Genomic DNA, 18,425 nt, shown 5'->3' on the forward strand with positions numbered 1-18,425 from the left:
TTAATTTAAACAAAAGGCTTGAAAAAATAAAAGTGCTTCTTAAATGTAATTTAATCAGTCAGGCAAGAGATGTCTAATGAAGCTGCCAGGCAGATTTGTAGTCAGCCTGTCACTTCGGCCATCATGTTTACAGCTCTGAGAGTGGGATCAGCACCATGTGAAGGCACAAAATTTCCTGTGTCTGGGATGGCTGTAAATTTTGACAATTTGACAAATTATTTTGTTGCAGCAATGGCGGTTTGGAAAAACCTGACGTGTAAGAATTTAGTTCCTTGAGACCTCCCTTTCTTTCCACTAGACCCAGAGAGTGCTGTATCAACACAACAAAGGTAGCAACCTTTGTTTAAAAAAATATGTGTGTGTGTGTGTGTGTGTGTGACACACATAATATGTATAGTATGTATATACATATAACGTGTGTATATATATATATATTCAAAACCAAAACATTGCTAAATGGAACTTTCACATTTTTGTCATATATTATTTCATCTAATAATTTCAAAGGAAAATTGCCATTTTGGCCCTTTCTTCAGCTAAAACTTCTTTCCAAAGATTTTTTAATTGAGGAAAAATCACCCATGGGTCAATGTGACAATATCATATTCATAGTTATACATAGTTCTTCTACAGTCTGAATTTCCATTGCATTGTGCCTTTTGCCATCAGGAAGATTTGAATGTAAGTTTCAAACGGTCCATCCTCTGCTTGTGGTATTTACTAAATACCGGGGAATTTCAGTCAGTCAGTATTCAGCATGTTAAAGCTTAATTCTCTTTTGAGACAAATATCCACTGAGTGTTTGGTTGAAGACATGTAATTGAAAGGGGTTCTGGGAAACTTGACCAAATATAAAATTTTATTACTGTGTTACAGAAATATTTTTTTTAATGGAAAGTTAAAGGAAAGGGAATTCTTAACTTGGAATAAATAACAGTGAATTTCTTTTCTTAATTTGCCACATTTATTTGCTGAAAGTGGCACACAGTTGTGCATAAACACTAACATTACCCACTTTGTTTCCTCTTAATAATCTAGGGAAGTCTCAGCTTAATCTCTTACTCATTTCATGCAGAAAGCACACATATATTGCTTTTGTTTTATGACGTTTCATTCCATCTAGTAATGTTGGTAGTCTAGTAAGTCAATATTTATCATATTTATAAATTTTGAATCACTAGGGGGGAAAAATCACAAAGAGAAAAAGCCTGTGCATCATTCTTTCTTGACTATTTTTAAGTTTTAAAGTATTGTCTCTGCATTGAAACTTTAGCTTTCTTGAGCTAAAATAATGCAGCCTGCATGTGGTTTTCTTAATTATAATTTTTTTAACTGCATGTTTTCGAAGTTTTCCGATCCCCCCAAACCTCTCTATAATGGCCTTGTCATGATTATCATTTTCCTTTCCCTGTTGCTTTCTATGGAAGCCCCAGGAAAGAGCTCCTAAAAATTAAATTTCATGCTTGCATGTGTTTCTGTGATCTGCAGCGTGTATGATCTCTGAGTAGAAAACTTCCCTAAAAATAAATGGATTACCCTTTTTACTACACTGTCTGATGTCTCTTCAACAGATAGCACTGCTTCTCTGTGATCTCTAACCCACCGCAATTGAAATGACAAGCGTTGAAATGGGAGCCTCACGGTGGCGCCCTCTACCTTTGCCGGCCCCTTTTGCAGCGTGGAGCCATTCATGCTGCGCTCCGCTGGTTCTCAAACTTGAATAATGCCTGGACCCCTTTTAAAAGGGTGGAATAACCTTCACACACCTCACAATTAACCAGTGAAGGCCTCTTTGGGAAGCAATGAGTTAAGAATTAGGGTCTTACTCAAGAACAATGTCATTCATTCCAATGGGAACCATAACCGCAAAGAGAAGTTCTGTCTTTGTAACTGCAGAAGGTTGAATGTTTAAATTTCTATTCGTTTATTGAAACAAAGCAATTAAAATGTTCTAAATATCCTGAAGTCTTGGAAACCTGAAAACATGTCCGTGGGTCCCCACCAGCATTTGAAAAACCTGCTTTTCCTTTCGCAAGGACATGCATCACTCCTTGGCAGAAGGCACGCATCTGACCTTTAATAAACTGCTCTGCAAATATCATCGTTGCTTAGTTTGTGAAAGACTAATGTGTTTCCACTAACAAAACTGTCTTTCCAGGGTTGCTGCTCTCTAAAATAATGCTTATTTTCCTACTGGGCTTTCTATTGCTGGCTTTTTTTAAAGGCAACTAAATTTGTCTAAGGGATTGCACTTTGAGGCAATCCAAGGAATTTAATCAAGAACCAATGAGCAAGCCAAAGTTTCTAATGGAAAAAAAAAGTGACCAAGTAGCAGACCTCAAAAATACTAATCAAGTAGATTTTCCAATCTTTTTAAGGCTTTAGAAGTAGTGAGATTTGAGCAGAGCTTGTAAAATGCGGTATTTTGTGTTGATGTTCATTCAACAAACATTTGATACTTTAACTAGAGACAAAATGTTCCCTAAAAATAATTTTAAGCAAACGTTCAAGTAAGTATTTTTTTTTTGCTCCTATATGAAATAATATCGACAAACAATAGTGTTGGCTTTTTTCTCCTCATAGCAATCAACAAGTTGGACTTTGTTACACCAGAATAAATGATGCCTCTAAAGGATCATTTTCTTGAAGTGGGTGATTTAAAAGGGAATGATGAAGAGAGCAAGTTTAGAATTGGCATTCCCAAAGCATAACTCATCTGTTCTTGTTTGTAACCGAGGAAGGAGACAAACCAATTAAATTGCTATTAATAAATGAACTTTGAATTTAAGTCCTTAGCTAGGAAAAGTTGGGCCTTATTGCTCAAAGGTACTAGGGCCTCCCTTAGTTCTTCATGGTTCTTAGAATTCTAATAAGCTTACAGCCGCAGGTGAGGCTAGCACTGCTGTCTGTTTCTGAGCCAACTCACACACCTCAAAAACAAATATATATAGTTACTCTTGTACCACTGTGGGAATGTACCATAAAACCATCAGAAAGAAAAATAATAAACATGTAATACAATAAGTACATGCTATGATGTGTAGCATCAGGTTTTCAATAGCTGAGATTTATTACAATAACCACAACATGAACAGCTTTGGGTCAACATGTAGGCCAAAAGAATCCATCACTCAAATGGTCTTCTTTTCAAAACACAGCTATCTGTGTGGAGCTTGACTTAAATACTTGGCACTGGAGGGCTTTGTTCATCCTAGTAGCTTCATAATTGAGCATAAAACTAGGAAGCCTGGATTGAAACTCATTTTTGTTAGGTCATAGAAGTTTTGAAGTTTGTGAGTAAATTATTTGTTATTAATCTGGAAAAAGATACGATTTTAATTAACCTGGTATGTATTCAGCCTGTATGCTATAAAAGATCCCAGGTAATCTGTTATAAAAGCCTAAAAATTAGAAAACTGTGTATTTCCTAAGAGGCTCAATATGCCCCTTATGTAAGAATAGGTTGTGGTTCTTGTATGTGAATAGTATTTGGTGGGCTTTAAACATTGCATAAAAAATTTTTAAACATTTTTATATAAAATTACAATTATATCCTCAATTTACCATAGTTATCCTTAATCTTAAATATTCAGAAATTCTGCAGGAAAAAAATATAACCCCATAGAAACTTTTTTAAGTTTAAATATATAATGCCATTTTGTTAGTGTTATTTTATTAAATCAGAATGTGGCAGTTGGAAACAGGGAACTTCCTCTTCTCATGTCCCCTTAGCACCTAGATCTCAGACACCCAGTGTCTGACATGTAGTAGGTGCTCAATAAATATTTGTTTAATGAATAAGTGAATTTTATGCTAAGCCTATAAAAGGCATATATTTTAGACATATAATTATGTGAGATCATAATTATGGTTATGACAGTCAAAACGTAGATGGATTTTTGACATATGTGTTTTCCTAAATACAAACAGGAAGCACCTAGTCCTTTTTAATATTGTTGCATCAAACAAAAGGATGAATTTTTCTCTGACCTGGAAAACTTTCTGTTTCTGAAAAGGATCTTATTGAAATGAATGTTTGTCAGGGAAATAAATGTCTGTTTTTAAACAAATCATAAAGAATTAATTTGATTTGAATGATTATTGCTTTGGATCTTTCTCATAATGTGTTTGTGTGTGAAACAGGGAGCATGGTTTTATCCACAATCTGTAGAGTTAAGGTGCAGGATGGTTTGACGTGTAAGAGCTCCAGCTTGGATGGGACACATTATCTATCTTACATTGGCTTGTAGGTATATGTGGAGGTTTGCTGGCAAAAAATAAAGGCTCTATACCAGACTTCTAAAGAAGGACCAAATTTCTTAATTCTTTTAGAAATTCAATCTCTTACAAAACCTTAACACTCAAATATTTCTAAATTTGCATTTTTCTGTGAAGTAGAAAAGCATACCTACTAGGGTCCAAAGAATTATTGGCAGTTATTAAAATATTTGACAGTTCAGGCAGAGGAGAAAAGTACTCGTTTACATCAACAAGTACTTTTAAGCATCCACTATGCCCAGCCCACACACATACAAATTAACAAGAGAATAACTAAAAACAACACATGAATAATAATAATTGCAAGATGACAAGATTAAAAGCTTATATAGAAACCCACAAGTACAAAGTGCCTTCTGAGAGCTTGGAAAAGCCCTCTTTTTAAGGCTTGGTTTTAGAAGTAGTGAGATTTGAGCAGAGCTTGTAAAATGCAGTATTTATGTTGATGTTCATTCAACAAACATTTGTAAAGTGTCTCCATGGCCCGGGTCCTGGGTTAGCTAAAGTCATTATGTCAAGATGAACCAGACAAAGTTGTATTTTCAAGTCTCACTGTTCATTTCAACCCTAGCACATACTGTATTTTGTATCATACTAGAATTTTTACCTGACTGTTTCTAGATCTAGGGACTTTCTAGATGTTGACTTTCTGGTTACTCCAAGAGCAGAGAAAATTAAAAGAGCAATGGAGGCTGTTATCTGCGGTGTGTCATCAGAGCTAATGTGGAAAAGACACCTAAAGTCTCATACCGAAGGGGCATGACTAAGGTGTTGGGCACACATGAACTTCTTAATAATCGTCCAGCAGGCTGGTCTGTTCTGTCAAAAAGTATTCAAATCCACCATTTGCCATTTGGCTTACAAAAAAGATGCTTTATTGAGCTTTTCAATTAGTGGGCTGTTAGCAGGATGCAGGTTTCACGGTTCCCTCCAGGTGTCTGCTCCTTTCAATCTCCAATACTTATGATATTTGTATTAAAAGATTTTAAACTTTTTTCATGGGGGAACTATTTAAGTATTTCTAAATGCCATATTTCAAAAGTGAAGATTGGCTCTGAAACCGGCCTTCCTCCGCCTTTGGGAATCAGTGTTCTAGCTGCCCACCATCTCTGAGCACTCTGTGGATATATTCCCTGGCCCCTCTACCTGAGACCTTCCCAGCTATGTGTCCCTGCCTTTCCAGTCTTTTTTTGGTTGTATCTAAATGCTGCTGTCTCTCAAAATTCATTGCCTCATTCTGCCTTGTATTTCCAAACCTATGCTTCACTGTTCCACATCTCAAAACCAGGGAATCCAATTTGGAAGTTACTACCTTCTTTCCCAAACATGTCTCCTTTCCTACTCACCCCATCTTTGTCAGTGTTACCATTCCCAGCCACCCAGCATAAGGGTGTCCTGGTTTTCTTCCTACTTTCCAGCACTTCTTTCTCAGTCTTCTAGCTTCTTCTGCTACTCACCTTCTGAGCATGAGTGTTTGCTGGGGTTCAGTCCTGGCTTTTCCTCTTGTCACCCTCAATGGTCTCCTTTGATGAACTCTCTCAAGCCTATATCTCCAGCCCAGGTCCCCAGCCCATTGTGCCCAGAACTGTACTCATCATTTCTCCCCAGTGTGACCCCCTCCTTGCTCACCACAGGCTCCTTCTGTGTCCTGCAACCATACGTACCTGGCCACCCACTATGGAGATCTGGGGATCACCCCTGACTCTTTCCTCAACCTTACTTTCCACATTCAGTCAAGCCTGTTGGTTCAATCCCCTTAATGTCTCACGAGCATATAAGGGTGTACCCTTATGTACACACCTATTACCATGGCCTTCTTTCATACTATCATCATTTCTTATCTGTATTTCCAAGGTATCACCTTAGTTAATACTTGTAACAGCCCCTTTTCCAGAAGAAACAACTGAAGTTTAGATTAAGTAACTTACTTGTAATGACAATTGTTGGTAGCAGGATTTGAACCATACATTTGTATTGCTTTTTGCTACTCAAAGTGTGGTCTAGAGACACCCCCACCCACCCCACACACATCACATCACTTAGGACCTTGCTAGAAATGCTGAATCTCAGGGCCACCCAGGCGCAGTGAATCAGAATGTGCATTTAATATGTGCTGCTGACCTGCGTGCACATGAAGCCCTGCTTACGCCAACTGCTAAGGGAAATGTGTAAGTGCAGATAATTAACTCCAGTGCTTGTCTCCATGTCTCTAATCATTTATTCTCTCTCAAATGGACCTATCTGTGGTTGAAGGTGAGAATTCCTCCTTAAAGACAGAAGTACTTCTAATGGCAATGCATCTTTCTAACACAGCTTAATAAAGCTTAGGGACACATGAGAAGAGAAGTGGGGAATTAGGGTCACAGCTGTGTGACCTGGAGAGTATCTGCTCACTCTGGGGTGCCATGTCCATGCTGAGCCTCACCTTGCACTGTTCTTTACCCTTGCTAACAGTGAAAGGTATAAGTGTAAGTAAAGGTATTTCTGAGAGGCTAGCTAATGTGGAGGGAAGACATAGCCCCTCTCAAAGGGTTATTGCCTGGTTGCTGAATTTTATTCATTTACAGTCATGGAAAACAGAGGTGGAGAATATACAAGGCGCGAGTGCACAGTGTCTTGGCAATAGATGTAATCACAAGGCCCAAGAATTCCTAGCTCTTATTCCCTGGATCTAGCAATGGGACCACACACGTGAAATCATCTTTTGTACTGACTATTGAGTCCTTCTTTACACAATTCCTGCCCTGGGAATCCTTGTCTCCATTTCTGAGGCCGTGCACGTGGAGGAAATCATGAATGCCACCTCGCCTGCTTGTGTAGGGGGAGATTTACTTTCCGTATTTGCACTGACATTTATAGCCTGGGTTACTCTACTTTGATGCCTCAGAACTATATCCAAAGACTGCTATTGTCTTACTGCTTATGTAAGAAAATCCTCATCTTGGCTATACCATTAACACAGAAGTGCTAAATGGCAGTATTGATTGGGGGGAGAGAATCAGAAGGTTGGGGAAAGTGTGAATGAATTTCTTTTTTTAAAGGCCACTTTAGTGAAATGTATGGCACTGAATCCAATCCCATTAAAACGGGTTGTAAAAAAATTAAGTTTCTATGCTACTAAGCTGCTTTTATGTGGCAGCCGCATTTCTGTGCACAGGGTATATGTTTCTGGTGTTTTGGTTCTACATCAAGCAGGTGCAGATGTAGACCTCAGATCTGCTGTCCTCACTTAGGAGTCTTACGAGAGCAACACCTGCCAACTCAATCTGTAAGAGACACTGGAGCCTTCATACGGGGAAAAGGGAGAAGTTTGATCAAGCACAGATTCACAAATACCTGTGACTTGCTGTGAAGCCCACGCAAGAACAGCTGATGCTGACCCAGTTTGTCAGAATAAAAGCGGTATTTTTTTGGTGGTGGTGAATTTTTCTTATTAAGGGAGAGGAATTTAATGAACTTTCATTCTTAAGGGCGTGTAACTGAGGGTGGACCTGGCTCCCACTTACCCTCTATCTTCCTTGCCTGGCCCAGCCGCCAGGCCTCAGCCGGCACCCTTCCAAACCCTTATCTGTCCACAGAAGAGGCAGGCTTCTTCAACCTCTGACCGAAATTGAATTTAAACCTTCATCTTGATAGTAAAGTTTTGAACATTAAGCCTCTAAAGACTTCAAAAGCCCCTGGATTTATGTCCTGTTCCTCAGCAAGAAGCCCAATCCCAATCCCCTTGTCTTTGACCAGCAAAAAAAGTAGAACCTGCTCACCAAAGGCCAGCAGTGATGTGCTAGGTGAAGAGTTATCCTCAGGAGGAGGATATTTATTTTGTTTATTTGTTTTCTTGATTTCTTGTTTATAGTCACAGAATGAATGAGAACATAGCTTAAGAAAGACTTTCATTTCTGCCTCCCTGAAAGTACCTAAAGGCATTTTTAAAGTAAGGCATGTTAGTATTTTAGGATCCAAATTTAGCAAGTCCAAGACTTAGAATATCTTGCATTGTCTTTAGAACAGGTTGTGTTTGAAACAACAATGGCTATTTTAATAGCTGTCCCCTCTATTCCCAATGAAATTCACGGGTGATATGTACACAAGCATAAACACACCCAGAGAGAATATTGGAAGGGCAAAGTAAGTCTGAGAGGATTAGCAACAGAATAAAACCCAGATTAAATAAAATAACCAAGGAAAAATTTGTAGAAAAACAAGAAAGGTTTTAATGTTTGTAACAGGAAAATGCCACCCTCCATGCACTAAAAAAGGAGGGCTTCCCAGCAGACTTAAATCAAAGTCCAAAACTAACTTTGATTTATATTTGTAACTCTTCTGACTTGTTCTTTAAAAAAATAATTTACATTAGTTTTATTTGTCCTGTCAGTTAAAGTAGCGGAGGCTGCCAAAACACTGTCATTTCTTATAACTGATTATTACTCCCCCTTCCCATGGCTGTCATATGTGTTTCAAGTGCATTTGTCTTTGGAATGTTGTTCCTTTATTGCTTTTTGTGGGACCTGTCTTACTCTGGCATTTTTACTGCAGTGGACACATTGCTATATTACAGCAGGCCAAAGGTCATCTACACAGCCATCAATTCTAAGAATGATTTTTTGGTTAATAAAACTAATTTTCTAGGCTGAGGGCTGCTTGCTGTGAGAAGGGCTTATATTTGCCAGGTCATGCTTTCTAGAAAGTGACAGAATGCCAACCATTAAACCCTAGTGTATGATGCTATAGTAATTTGTCAAAAACAACATTTTCCTTTTTAACATGTGGGTTTTAAGTACAACAGAAAATTTGAAGTTATGTGTTTATTCCCAGGATGAAGCAAATATGTGTTTTGGGAGAATGTATAACAAGTGTTATTTTCCTCCGGGCTCAGAAAGCACCTAGGCAGGGAAAACAGAGGTGGAGTGCTGAGTAAGAGCAGGGATTTAGAGCCACAGAGATGTGGAATAGAAAACGGCCTTAGCCCTCTGCAGTGATCTTAGACAGGTTAGTTAAATTCTCTCAGCCTAGGCTTTTTCATCCATAAAGTGAACATGATAATAGTACCTGCCTTCTGTTTATTTGGAAGGCAAAATAGTATACGCATAAAAAGTGCTGGACTCCATTAAGTGTATCGGATGAGCTAGGTGGCTTGTACTACCTAACAAACAACTCCATATTCTCACGGGCTAAAAACAACATGTATTTCTTGTTTATGCTCCATGTCCGCCGGAGCTTAGTGGCACTGAGAGCCTGCCCATTACTGCCGTTCTGGGATCCAGGTGATGGAGCAGCCACCCTCTTGGACCTTGCTCATCACATGCAGAGAGAAAAACAGCTCTAGGGATTTCATACCAGCAATTAAAGTCTCAGCCTAGAAGTGACACACAGCACATCAGTTCTCATCAAACTCATTGATGGCCAGAACCAATCACATGACCTCACCTGCTCACAAATGGGCCAGGAAGGCATATGTTTAGGAGGCAGAGAGCTGGAAACATTTAGTGAATTGCACTAATGAGCACTACAGAATGTTTTTTATGCATACGTACATACACACATACATACGTGTGTATACAAATGCAAATGTGCAGTGTGTGTGTGTGTGTGTTTGTGCACACAGAGAGAGAGCACCCAGTTCACTCTCTTCCTACAGGAGAAGCAGGGAGAGTTACCCCAGGGGATCAGTACCCACATAAGGCAACACAATCATATGCAGGACAAGCAGACAAGCTGCACGTGGGAGGGCCACCTTACTGAACACACAGGCACTGTAAGGAAAGGGGTGAGATCAAAAGGAAATTTAATGTATGTGTGCCCCCTTCCAAGGAAAGAATTTCCTTGACTCTGCAGGGAAGAAGCCCTCCCACCATTCACACTAGTTCTTTAGAGGAACAATATTATTTGAAACAACACTTCCCTTCAGTAATCTATGGAGTACACATGAAATGACTGGAAAGAAAGAGAAGAGTTTATATGAATGACCTTATCCATCCAAAATGCCACTTAGATGGCAGCTGTTGGGTAGTGAGATACTCTGCTGCAAGCGGGGGTTGGGGGCAAAATCCACGTCTGAGGTGATGTTTGGCAAGTCACTTCAGTGCTCGGATCCTCAGTGTCCTCACGTGTGAAGTGGGGGTAAGACCTGGCTTGGTGGGAGGTTTGGGTCACAGAGCACAGACAAAATTACGATAACTCTAAAGCACATTGCAGAGCCACTGGCGCACAGTGGTGTCTGTCTGTTCCTTCATTCATTCAATCCAGCCCTCAGGGGTCACAGAAGCCACTTCTCTTCACTCTCTAGAAGAGGCAGTGTTTGTCTCGGTTCTATTAGTAAAATCATTTTCAGAGGTGGAGTTTCCCAAACAAGCTCTGCCCTGTGGGGTGATGTGCACACTACAGTATACGTGCTGAGGTCTCACGGGCAGACTTAGGGTTCTGAGCTATCAACGTGCCCCTAGGCTCTTCGCCACCAATCAAGTTGCATTCCTGACTCCGCTAGTGGGTGTTGAAACTGGCCAGGGGAGGCCCTGGATAATAGGCAAGATGCCAATGTAACTGCTCACTGCCCTCCCCTGGGTCTGAGCCATGGTGCCTATACAAGCACAGTCCTTTCCTCAGTGAGACCCATGCACTCCCAGAACTTGGTGCTTGTCAGAAAGAGCCTTGGGCTGGAAATTGGAAAGACCTGAGTTCTGGTTCTGACTGCTGCTTAGGGATCTCCTTCAACCCACTTACCCTCGCTGGTCCTCAGTTTCCTTTTGTGTAAAATGTGGAATCTGAATTAGGTTGGTAGTTTTTCAAAGATTTTTCCTCATCTTCAAAGCCAAGGGGGAGTCCTGTAGTCCCCACAGGATAATAAATACCAGCAGAGCTGCTCTGAGTTCTAGGAGGGATGAGCCCCACGGTCCCTTCTGACCTTGCGCTTGTTCTCGCTCTGGCAGAAGCTTCTTCAGCTCCTGCGTTTCCTTCACACTGGCTTCGGGTGCTTGGAAGCCCAAGAACTCCCTTTGTGTAGAGGCCACAACCTTTATCAGGCTGTGAGAGGGTTTGCACATTAAGCCATTGTCCCCTTCATCATGAATTAATTGGTCAGCTTGTCTTGAGCCACCTCTGTAGAACTTGAGGGAACTGAGAGAAAAGATCAAGCCCAGGAGAAACAGCTGCCCCAGGCTGGTCCTTGGGGACTGGGTCAGGGTCAGTGTGAGAACAGGTTCCCCCAGAGTCTCCATCTGTGACAGGATCACGTCAGGAAGGCCTCAAGGACCAAGGAGTTAGGAGAGAGGAAGCCCCTGGTAACGACACACGCTGCGGTTTCCGCAGTTCTGCCTGAAGCCAGCCCTCCCCCACAATAGCCCTAGGCAGTTATTTTAGAGAATCGGGTGGAGGTAGGGGGAAAGCGAAAGGGGTGCTGCCTAATTTGTGTCTGGGAGCAGGATGGTATCGGTAAATATCGGCTTGTTCTCTTCTGAGCAGGAGCAGTTGCCTCATTCTGGCCCACAGCGTGCCCTCTTCGTTGCTTTGCTCTGGAAGCTCTCTGCGGAGGTGGCCACACCAAACAGGTAACGTTTTTTGGCACTTTCTTTGGACAAGCCCTGTGCTTGGCAGTTGGCACATGTTATTTTAGTTCAGCAGCAGCAGCCCTCTGAGGAGGGTAAAGGGCTGTTACTCTTCCCTCCCCTAACATCTCTAGAGGAAGAAACAGTGTTAGAATTCAAGAATTAAGAAAATTTACCCAGAGCAAAAACTGAAACCTGACATACATCCATCCGATTCTAACTACTGCTTTTTAAAAATCACTCTACTCTCTTCTTTCCTGTTTGCTCTTTCTTCATCTTCTCAATTTAGTCGCTGCTAGGGAAAAAAATTACCTGAGGAAAAGAACATGTAGAAAAATGTGTAATTTCTGTTTTATTTCTGATTTTGCCATACACATCTGCTCATGTGTTTTCCCTGCTTAAACATCTTTGGCTTTCTAATGCCTACAGAGAAAAGTCCTACTTCCTTTGTCTTGTTTTTCAAGATCTTTACAATCTGACACCACATCCTTTCCAGATTTATTTGCCTGCCACCATATCACCAACTCTAGTACCAGTTGTCTAACTCATTGCTCTTTCCCAACACAACATGAGCCATCATGCTTCTGTGCATTTGCTCACGCTGTTCCTTTTGCCTGGAATTCCCTTTCCTTGGTCATTTGTTTATTCCACATATATTGAGCTCCTACTGTGTGCCAGGCTCGGGGGCTATAAAGGTGAATAAATCAGGTCTCTAATCTCAACCAATTTACAGTCTGGTGGGTCACACAGACAGAAGAGCAGGGAATTGTAAGGCATTGGGGATTTTTGGCATTATGACAGCCTTCGGGGAAAGCTAACCCAGATTTGTGGGTGGGGGAGGGAGGTACACAGCATGATTAATTTGTGTCAAGGGGCTTCTCAAAGAAGGTGATGCCTGAATTAGGACTTGAAGAAAGGGGAGAGAAGGAGGTTTTCTGACACATGCAAAAAGGAAAGGAGAGAACAGAATTTACAAAACATTTAAAACTTTCAAAAGTGGATTAAGTGAGAACAAGTGGTAAGAGTGACAGACAAGGAGGGGAGGGGCTTTGGGGGTCACAGAAAGGATTTTTGGACTTTTAACTTGAGAAAGTGTAGAACTACCCAAGGATTTCTCCACTGAAAAAGGGAAATGACATTTTCATATTGGAGCTGTGGTTAAATCAATCTGAAAATCGTTTAGGGAATATTCACAAACTTAAATATTTCTAAGACTTTGCGCAAGGCTGGTCAAAGGTAAGAAAATACACAGTAAAATTCTTCACATCCCCAAAGAAATATATTTCTTCCCACTTTCTGAGAGACATGTGGCCCTATTGATTTGTCATTCATTTTCCCATTTTTAATAGCTACAACAAATAAAGAAAAAAAAGCATTTTACTTTCCCTTTAGCTCTTAAGAATTACTAATAGTAAATACTTTGAAGAGTGGCAATGCTTTTATTACTTGTCACCGAGTGGGCTTCAGTGAACTCTGGTAAGCAAGCCCATCCCAACAGTGCAGCCCCTACACCACTCCAGCTGACATGATACAACCTACCTACAAGTAAAACTTTTTTAGAAAGTCAACATAAGACCCTAATTGTAAGGTAAAGAAGAAATAAAAATTATTTCAATTGACAATTGCTTTGGCAGCACTAAACAAGTGACCGTCTGACAAGACATTTAAGAGCTGTGACTGCCCCAGGTATTACAGGGTGTCTAGCTTCCCTGGGCGCTGATAATTAAAGACTGCATTGTTTCACAATCTTTGTGATAACTGTAAGCCCTTCCCCATTTCAAAAATGCCCCCTAGGTGGGGTTCTGTCCCCAGTGGTAAGCGCCGGTTAGAACAAGTATTGGCAGCAGGGGAGGGGAAAGGCACCGAGTGACACATGCAGTTGGGAGCCCAGGTAGGAAGCTCCTGCTGTCATCTAAGGGAGAAATGGCTGGAGAAACAACTGGAAGTGGGGGGAGAGGCCAGGAGAAGCCAAGTGGGACCATTTAAATAGCTAGGGAACACAGGAGCCAGAGTTTACTTTGGAATGAATGAGTTCAATTTATTGACTTTCCTGTGGGAGATTTACTGTCTGCTAGCCTGGAATCTGTGGGCACCGTATTCTGAGCTCTAAGATGAACACAGAAATCTGGGAATGAGCAGCGCATCCTGTATACATTATGGAAGTCAGACTGAATGAGACCTCTCACGGGGAGACTGTAGAGTAAGAGGCGATGTGGTTCATGGACACAGCCCTGGAGAACATCAACCTGTGAGATGTGCAGCCTCTAATGTGGAAGTGTCAAGGAGTTTCCAGGAAGTGGGGAATCCAGGAGAAAGTGATATAACAGAAGGCATGAGAGGAGAGGTGAGTGGGGCCAACTTTGCAGAGAAAGGACATATTCTATAGAGAGAAATTCTACAGCAAGAACAAATAAAATAAGAGTTGAACAATGTCCAAACAGAAGGACCCTGGTGACCTGCAGGCTGTGTTTCAGTGCAGTGCTAGGTATAAAAGCCTATTAAGAATTGATAAGGAAATGCAGCCAAGGTGTGCAGAGGTGTGCACTCTTTAAAGAACCATAGCCGTGAAGGAATATCAGTTCCTATTCACCTATTAAGGTCCTCCTCATATGAGATCTCTGAAGTTTCTCTTACTGTCTTTATCCCTTAGGATGTTTTTGCTGGTAAGTAACAGAAAACTGAATTGAAACTGGCCTAAACAATAAAATCCAAAAATGGCTTTAGGCTACTGAAAAAAATATGACATGGACTTCAGACATGGTTGATTCAAGGTTTTGGATCCAATTCTCTCAGCTCTCTCCTTTGTGTATTGGATTTTCCCTCAGACTGACTTTCCTATTTCATTTATTCATTTAACAAATATTTATCAAGCACCTACTTCATGTCTGGCACTGTCCTAGGCCCTTGGGATGCATCAGTAAATAAAACTGATTAACGATCCCTGACCTTGTATCACATACAATAAAATGGGGGAAGACAAACATTAAAAAAATATACTGACTAATATGTGTGTGTATATATATATATATATATATATATATATATACACACATACATTTATAAATTTGTATATATATATATATACATTTACACCTGCATATGTACATACACATACACACATGTAAATCATGTAATATGTTAAATGATGATGAAATCTGTGAAAAAGAAGAACACAGTTCAGGGTAAGGAGGACTGGAAATATAGAAAGATGTGAGTCGTAGTTTGAGGTGATCAGGGAAGTCTTTGACAAGAAAATGGCCTTTGAGTGAAGGCATGAGGATATGAGAGAGTGACACATATGGACAGCCTGGGGAAGAGTGTTCTAGGTGGAAGAAACAGCCAGTACAGAGGTCCTGAGCAGAGACATTCCCAGTGTCATGCTTGAGCAGCATTACAGAAGTGAGTACCTGGGGTGGAGTGTGTAGAGCACTTAGATCATGGTTTAGAGCATAGTAGCAGAGGGCCAGGTCATAGGGGCCTATTGCAAGGGCTTTGGCTTTTCATCTACAGGGCTTTGAGTCAAAAAGTAAATGACCCAACTCCAGTTTAAGAGGATCTCTCTGGTTGCTGTGTAGATAGTAGACTGTAGGGGAGCAAGAGTGGAATCTGAAAAACCAACTAATAAAGTCCTTTAATAATCTAGGCAAGAGATGGTGGTGGCTGGGCCAGGGTGGTAGCAGGGGAGGTGATGAGAATGGCAGGATTCTAGAAAGAGCCTGAAAAGAGGTCTAACAGGATTTTCTGACAGATTGGATGAGGGAGACGAGAGAAGTGCCAAGAAGGACTCCAAGACTTCTGGCCTAAGCCATGATCTTTAATGGGGAAGGCCATGGGTAGAGCAGATTTGGGAAGAAAGATGCAGGATGTGAGGGAGTTTAGAAGTCTGTGAGGCATCTGGGTGAAGATACCAAGCAAGCAGAGGTACCTACAAGTCTGCATTTGGGGGAGAAGTCTAGACTGGTGAGATGTATTTCAAAACTGTTGGCATAGAGATAATAAAGCCCTAAGACTGGGTGGATCACCAAGGAAGCAAGAGTAGGTAGAGAAGAGAACCCCAAAGAGTGGACTATGTGCCCTCAAAATCAAGAGATCTGAGAGGAGAGGGGAACCAGCAAAGGAGACTAAGAAGATTCATCATAGAAATAAAATGAGAAGAAGAATGGACTTTTCAAACAGAAGTTCTCGGTTTCCCTCTGACTGGACAAGGTACCAATTTCAGGTCCTTGAATCAGTCCCTATAGCCAATGAAAACAATAGAATGCATTTCCGAGCTAATCATCTGAAAAGGGTCTCAGAGTGGCTTACACCTGTGAAGACTCATCCCTGGAACTAAAGTGGGGGACAGTCCCTTACAATCCCACCCAAAGGGAAAATGGAATATTGAGAAGCAGCCAATAAAGAGTATCTATGACCTTTCTGCTCATTCTCCAGGGGGATTGATCATTTGGTTTCACCTACTTCCAAAGCCTTACATTCACAGTGAAAATTTTATAGTTAGTCTATTGTTATATAGTTGTTTATCTACTTATTGATTTCTTCTTAGATGCTTAGTTCCTTAAAGAGGAACCATGTCTTATTCATCTTTGAGCCCCGGGGGCCTAGCTCAAGTGAATATTTGTTGAAGTGAGTTACATGTGAACACGTGAGAGTATGTAGAATTTTGGTCTTTCTGTGGGGCCTCCTGGGAGATCTGAAGCCTTAAAGTGAAAAGGAAAAATTAAAACCCTTAGAATAGTTTGACCCATCCGTTATATAATCAGGTAGACTTTTACCTGGTTAAATTGCTTTTTTTGAAGCTATTAATGATGGTGGCTGAAAGACCAATTATTTCATAAATAGCTTACTTAGCTTTCAGAAATCCAAAAGAACTCCTTGGTAACTAAATATACATACACAGTTAAGCATGAAATGTATCTGCAGGACCTATAAATTCATTTTATGTATATACATGTGTGTATGTATAGATATAGTTTATGAGTACTGATTTAAACTCAAATGTTAATGTAGTTGGTTAAGGGCAGTGTAATGCACAAAGAGAGTAAAAGCCTTGGGAGGAAGCTAGATAGGCATGTGTTCTGCTGTATAAGGCTTTTTTCTGTGTGATTATGATGTTTTGTTAGACATGATTTATCCCATAACATATCTGAATCTATATAGTGATCTGTATTATCAGAGTCCCATTAATTCCATGGTTGGTCACAATTAAAGCAGCCTAGACTTTCTCAGAGAATAGAAAAGCCAAAATATTTTTTGACCAGTATTGGAGTGGAAATAAAAGAGGCAAAATATAAAATGTAAACATTCAAAACATTATAAAGTATATTATATTCCTTCAATCTATTAGAGACTTTATACTTTTTGGAAATAGTTACCATTACCTTCTCCCATAGACATACAATGAAATATTTGCTCACATAGGTTTTTTCAGAAATTTAAGCATTAATATAACTTCTTTAAATTACAGTAAAATTCCAAAGTTTTATCTGTTTGCTTGTGTGTTTTTAGAAGATGATGGGAGGCCCGCTAAAATAATCCTTTTGAATATTTGAAGGTATTTGATACAACAAAATATTTGATCCTTATCAAATTAATTTTCAGTATTTAAAACTTCCCTTTGAAGCCAAATTCCTTAGTTCTTCTAAAAAAGCATCCTTTGTAAGGCTGAAGACTGAAAGAAACACTGGTCACTGCTGTGGAATCTGTCAGCTCAACCTGGACAGGCACTAGACAGTTCCTGGATTATTAAGCAAGTCACCATTTGGTTAGGGTAGATTCTCTTTACAGTGAAATAAAAAATAGGGTGCATCTGAAAAAACCAGATAATGTGATGAATAAGACATTTGGTAAATAAGAGCAATTAAAAATCAAAAACAGCTCACATCTGAAAAAACAGATAATAGAGCAGGTAAGACATTCAGTAAATATGACCAAATAATGATGTAAACTTCAGTCTGAATCAGCTGTCCAGGATCCATTTCTATGGCAAGTAATTTTCCCTCTTTATTTTTGAATAATCCAGGTAAACTCCAAAGGTCACAAAGAAGTTCTCTTGAAGTGTCTTCTTAACTGGTGGAGGGCTGGATGGGCTGTAAGGCGATAGGGTGTGTACTTTACAGGTTTATGTTAGAGGGAAGTGGGCCTTCCCTGAGCATGGCTCTCTCCAGCATTTCTGAGAAGGAGACCCAGCAAAGCAGGAATGGGATAGCCAAGTTCAAATGGAGAGTGCAGGGCCGGTGCAGTGGGAGGGCACACATTCTCCCTTGCGGTGCTCCCCCTCTTTGGTGGTGGAGATAAGGACTCATTTTATGTTATTATTTTCTGTTCACTTGCAAGGCTATCAGATCTCTTTTTTTTTGCCCTTGAAAATAGCATTAGATGGTTCTGTGTGTGTGCATTTGAGAAAGCCAATGCAATATCCTATTAATCCGCTGAACCACTTCAACAACTGGAAAATGATCAGAGCGTGGCTGATGACTGCATTGGTCAGTTTCCCAGAGCTTTGCAGAAGGCCATGCAAGTCATTCCATTTAAGGGATCTTCCTTTCTGTGGTCACCCAAATCTTCTCTGCCCAACAGCTTGGCAGCCTGCCTGTGGCCCATTGCAGCCAC

The 18,425-nt window shown here is 40.5% G+C and overlaps 1 pseudogene; it reads left to right on the top strand.

Annotated features, from left to right (window-relative positions):
* Window positions 1-11,694: 11,694 nt before the first annotated feature.
* The window catches only part of LOC118928001 (40S ribosomal protein S2-like), a 48,423-nt pseudogene continuing 41,692 nt past the window's right edge, over window positions 11,695-18,425 (top strand).

This window comes from Manis pentadactyla, chromosome 11, assembly GCF_030020395.1.
Source record: "Manis pentadactyla isolate mManPen7 chromosome 11, mManPen7.hap1, whole genome shotgun sequence".
Classification (NCBI taxonomy): Eukaryota; Metazoa; Chordata; class Mammalia; order Pholidota; family Manidae; genus Manis; species Manis pentadactyla.